This window comes from Artibeus jamaicensis, unplaced genomic scaffold (assembly GCF_021234435.1).
Source record: "Artibeus jamaicensis isolate MK-2021 breed Jamaican fruit bat unplaced genomic scaffold, CSHL_Jam_final contig_834, whole genome shotgun sequence".
NCBI classification, from domain to species: Eukaryota; Metazoa; Chordata; class Mammalia; order Chiroptera; family Phyllostomidae; genus Artibeus; species Artibeus jamaicensis.
This window is the reverse complement of record NW_026521981.1, coordinates 3,555,544-3,561,569: the sequence shown is the minus strand read 5'-3', so window position 1 is coordinate 3,561,569 and position 6,026 is coordinate 3,555,544.

Here is a 6,026-nt window from a genome sequence, read left to right as displayed (position 1 = left end):
CTCTAATTCCCCAACACCTAACAACACTATGGGGCCAATCTAAGGTCCATAGCTTATTTTGCTCCTAAGCTGGCTGGCTTGCCTGCAGGCTCTGGCAGCAGTAGCCGTCCTTAGTTCTACATGCCAACCTGATATAAAGTGGGAGGTATGTTCCTCCCACTCCTTAAACCCTCTCCATGCTCCAAATCCATCCCTCTCCTCAAAGTCTTAACCCAGCTGCTTTGGCACCTCTCTCTCTTTTTTTTTAAGATTTTTAAAAAGATTTTATTTATCTTTAGAGAGGAAGGGAAGGAGAGAAGGAGAGAAATATCAATGTATGGTTGCCTCTCCTGAGTCCCCTGCTGGGAACTGGCCTGCAACCCAGGCATGTGCCCTAACTGGGAATCGAACCGCAACTGTGTGGTTCACAGGCCCGCGCTCAAACCACTGAGATACACTAGCCAGGGCTTTGCCACCTCTCTTTAACTGGTCTACAGACTCTACACCATAATCCAGTGCAAGAAGAGGTGGTTCCCTACATTCCTTGCTACATTCCCTATTCAGCAGGAAGTAGCCTTAAGACAACACAACACCCCTTATCCCTTTAAAACCTCTCCTGCCTCTTTATCTAAAAGAAAAAGCAAGAATGTTTCTTTTAATTAATTCTTTTTTATTATTATTTAATTATTTTTCAACTACAGTATTCTGTCTTTTACTCCCATCCCAGCCCACCTCCCCTTGCCCCCCACCTCCCTCCCATTTCCACACCCCTTAGTTGTTGTCCATGCGTCCTTAATACTAGTTCCTGTAAATCCTTCCCATTTTTCCCCTGAAATTTCCTCCCCTCTCCCCTCTGGTCACTGTCCCCTTGTTCTCGATTTCAGTGTTGTTGTTTTTATTTTGCTTGTTTGTTTGTTTTGTTGTTTAGCTTCCTGTTAAAGGTGAGATCATATGGTATTTGTCTTTCACCGCCTGGCTTATTTCACTCAGCATAATGCTTTCCAGTTCCATCCAAGCTGTTGCAAAGGGTAGGAGCTCCTTTTTTTTTTCTATAGGAAGCTTCATTTGGGGGAATGGATGGAATTGTGGCAATTGGCCAGCGTTTCTGTACTTTCTTTCTGCTGCATAGAATTCCATTGTGTATATGTACCATAATTTTTTGATCCATTCTTTTACTGATGGGCACCTAGGTTGCTTTTAGTTCTTGGCTATTGTAAATTGTGCTGCTATGAACATTGGGGTGCATAAGTTCTTTTGGATTGGTGTTTTAGGGTTCTTAGGATATAGTCCCAGCAATGAAATTGCTGGGTCATAAGGCAGGTCCATTTTTAGTTTTCTTAGAAAATTCCATATTGTTTTCCATAATGGTTGTACCAGTCTGCATTCCCACCAACAGTGAATTAGGGTCCCCTTTTCCCCACAACCTCTCCAACATTTGTTGTTTGTTGCTTTGTTTATGATAGCCATCCTGACTGGTGTAAGGTTGTATCTCATTGTGGTTTTAATTTGCCTCTCTCTGATAGTTAGCGATATTGAGCATCTCTTCATGTGGCTCTGGATCCTCTGTATGTCCTCCTTGGAGAAGTGACTGTTCAAGTCCTTTTCCCATTTTTTAATTGGGTTGGGTGTCTTCTTAGAGTGGAGTCGTGTAAGTTCTTTGTATACTTTGGAGATTAAACCTTTGTTTGAGGTATCATTGGCAAATATGTTTTCCCATAGAGTTGGTTGTCTTTTTATTTTAATACTATTTTGTTTAGCCATGCAGAGGCTTTTTATTTTGATGAGATCCCATTTGTTTATTCTTTCCTTTATGTCCCTTGCTCTAGGGGACATATCAGTAAAAAAGTTGCTGCATGAAATATCTGAGATTTTCTTGCCAATGTTCTCCTCTAGGATTTTAATGGTTTCATGGCTTATATTTAAGTCTTTTATCCACCTTGAATTTATTTTGATGTATGGTGTAAGTCGGTGCTCAAGTTTCATTTTTCTGCACGTAGCTATCCAGTTCTCCCAACACCATTTGTTGAAGAGGCTATTTTTTAGTCCATTTTATGTTACTGTCCCCTTTGTTAATATTGATTGACTGTAGAGACTTGGGTTGATTTCTGGGCTCTTCATGCTGTTCCATTGGTCTATGTGCCTGTTTTTATGCCACTACCATGCCATGTTGATTACAGTGGCCTTGTAATACAATTTGACATCAGGTATTGTGATCCCTCCTACTTTATTCTTCTTTCTCAAAATTGCAGCTGCTATTTGGGCTCATTTATGGTTCCATATAAATTTTTGAAGTGTTTGTTCTATGTCTGTGAAATATGCCATTGGTACTTTAATAGGGATTGCATTGAATCTGTACATTGCTTTGGGTACTATGGACATTTTGATGATGTTAATTCTTCTAATCCATGAACAAGGTATATGTTTCCATTTGTTTGTGTCTTCCTTGATTTCTTTCTTCAGTGTTGTATAGTTTTCTGTATACAGGTCTTTTACCTCCTTGGTTAGGTTTATTCCGAGATATTTTTTTTGGTTTTTGCTATATCAAATGGGATTTTTTTCTTGATTTCTGCTTCTCCTGATTTATTGTTACTATATAAAAATGCCTTTGATTTCTGGATATTGACTTTGTAACCCACTGTTTTACCAAATTCATTGATTAGTTTGGGCAGTTTTTGGGTAGAGTCTATAGGATTTTCCATGTACACTATCATGTCATCTGCAAAGAGTGACAGTTTTGCTTCCTCCTTTCCTATTTGGATGCCTTTTATTTCCTTTTCTTGTCTGATAGCTGTGGCTAAAACTTCCAGTACTATATTAAATAGAAGTGGTGAAAGTGGACATCCTTGTCTTGTCCTTGATCTTAATGGAAAAGATTCTAGTTTTTGTTCCTTGAATATAATGTTGGCTGTAGGTCTCTCCTATGTGGCCTTTATTATATTGGGGAATGCTCCCTCTATTCTCACATTGCTGAGTGTTTTTATCATAAATGGGTGTTGTACCTTATCAAAAGCTTTTTCTGCGTCTATTGATATGATCATGTGGTTTTCGTCTTTGCTTTTATTTATGTGGTGTATTACATTTACTGATTTGCAAATATTGAACCATCCTTGCATCCCTGGAATGAATCCCACTTGGTCATGGTGTATAATCTTTTGGATATATTGTTGGATGCAGTTTGCAAATATTTTGTTGAAGATTTTAGCGTCTATGTTCATCAGCGATATTGGCCTGAAGTTTTCTTTCTTTGTTGTGTCTCTATCTGGTTTTGGAATCAGGATAATGCTGGCTTCATAAAAAGAATTTGGGAGTTTTTCATCCTTTTGGATTTTTTGGAATAGTCTGTGAAGAGTAGGGGTTGGTTCTTCCTTAAATGCTTTGTAGAATTCTCCCATGAAACCATCTGGTCCAGGGCTTTTGTGTGATGGGAGTTTTTTGATTACTGCTGCCATTTCTTTTGCTGTTATTGGTGTGTTCAGATTTTCTGCTTCTTTTTCATTGAGTTTTGGAAGATTGTATTTTTCTAGAAATGTGTCCATTTCCCCTAGGTTTTCAAATTTCTTGGTATACAGTTCTTCATAGTAATTTCTTACAATCCTTTCTATTTCTGTGGTATCAGTTGTAATCTCTCCTCTTTCATTTCTGATTGTGTTTATTTGTGTCCTCTCTCTTCTTTTCTTGATGAGCCTACTTAAAGGCTTGTCTATTTTATCTTCTCAAAGAACCAACTCCTGGATTCATTGATCCTTAGAATTGTGCTTTTAATCTCTATGTCATTTAGTTCTGCTCTGATCTTGGTTATTTCCTTCCTTCTACTTGCTCTGGGGTGTTTTTCTTGTTTTTCCTTGCGTTCTTGCAGGCATAGGGTAAGGTTGTTTTTTTGAGGTGTTTCTATCTTCTTTAGGTAGGCCTGTATTGCTATAAACTTCCCTCTCAGGACTGCCTTTGCTGTGTCCCATAAGTTTTGGGTTGTTGTGAGATCATTTTCATTTGTTTCCAGAAATGTTTTGATTTCTTTCCTAATTTCATTCTTGACCCATTCATTGTTTAATAGCATACCATTTAGTCTCCATGATTTTGGGTGCTTTGGGTTTTTTCCTTTGGGGTTGGTTTCCAGTTTCAGTCCCTTGTGGTCAGAGGAGATGCTTGGTATGATTTCTATTTTCTTGAATTTGTTGAGGCTCATTTTGTATCCTATCATGTGGTCTGTCTTTGAGAATGTTCCATGTGCATTTGAAAACAATGTATACTTAGCTTCTTTGGGATGAAGGGCTACATATATATCAGTTAAGTCCATTTCATCTAGGGCTTTGTTCAATGCCACAATATCTTTGTTGATATTTTGTTTGGAAGATCTGTCCATTTTTTATAGTGGGGTGTTAAAATCCCCTACTATAATTGTGTTGTTGTCAATACCTTTCTTGAAGTCCTCTAAGATTTTCTTTATATATTTGGGTGCTTCTATATTGGGTGCATATATATTTATGATGTTAATGTCTTCTTGGTGGATTCTTCCCTTGAGTATAATGAAGTGACCTTCTGGGTCTCTCTTTATGGCCCTTTTATTGCTACCCCAGCTTTTTTTTCTTGTTCGTTTGCTTGGAAAACTTGCTTCCAGCCTTTCACTTTTAGTCGGTGATGGTCTTTTGTCCTGAGGTGGGTCTCTTGTAAGCAGCATATGTGTGGGTCATGCTTTCTTATCCATTCAGCTGTTCTGTGTCTTTTGATTGGAGCATTTAATCCATTTACATTTAAGGATATTATTGATAGGTATTTATTCATTGCCATTTTTGTACCTGTGTTCCTCTCTGTCTTTCTCTTTTCCTTCCTTTCCTTAAATCAGTCCCTTTAGTATTTCTTGTAGGGCTCGTTTGGTGGAAGCATATTCTTTTAGACTTCTTTTGTCTCGGAAGCTCTTTATTTGGCCTTCTATCTTGATTGAGAGCCTTGCTGGGTAAAGTAGCATTGGTTGTAGGCCTCTGGTTCTCATTACTTGGAATATTTCTTGCCATTCTTTTCTTGCTTGGAGTGTTTCCATTGAGTAGTCAGTAGCTAACCTTATTGGGGCTCCCTTGTATGTTACTTCTTTTTTCTCCCTTGCTACCTTTAAGATTCTCTCTTTGTCTTGAAATTTTGCCATTTAAATGATTATGTGTCTTGAAGTGGGCCTCCTTGGGTTCCTCTTGATTGGGACTCTCTGTGATTCCTGGATCTGTGTCACTTTTTCTCTCATCAAATTAGGGAAATTTTCTCTCATTACTCTTTCAAATGTGTTTTTTATCCTTTGTTCTTCTTCTTCTCCTTCTGGTATTCCTATTATTCAGATATTATTATGTTTCATATTGTCTTGCATTTCTCTTAATCCCTCTTTCTTCATTCTTTCTGAGTCTCTTTTCATTTTCTTGCTCTTTCTGTGAGATGCTTTCTACTTTGTTCTCCAACTTGCTAATCCTATCCACTGCCTCATCTATCCTACTTTTGAGACTTTCTACTGTGTTCTTCAATTCGGAAATTGTATTCTTCATTTCCTCTTGCCCCTTGCTGATATTTTCTATTTCCTTTTTCATGTTGATGTAGTTTGCACAGAGATCATTGTAGCTCCCCTGTAGTTTCTGATAGCTCATTGTGAGCTCTTTGAACTTCCTGATAACCAGTGCTTTGAATTCAATATCTGATAGTTGACTTGCCTCTATTTCATCTAACATTCTTTCTGAAAGTTCCTCCTTTCCTTTCATTTTGGGATTGTTTCTTTGTCTTCCCATTGTTTGTGAGACTCTTCTTGTTAGCTCCAGCTTCTTAGATTGATCTGTTCTGACTCCCTGGGTTTATTGTGTGAACTTCTGTGGTGGAATGCCTGTGAAATCCAGTGGTGCAGTCTCTTTTGGTTATCCTGTCGTTCTCTGCTTCCACCTACTCAAATATGCAGCAACTTGTGGCTTCTCTCCTACAGCAAAGTGAAATTTGTCTCTCTGACTCTACTGTTGGGAAGCCTCTTCTATGGGTCCAGCTCAGGACTTTTAGTATTTTCAAGTTGTTTGTGTCTCGTCTGG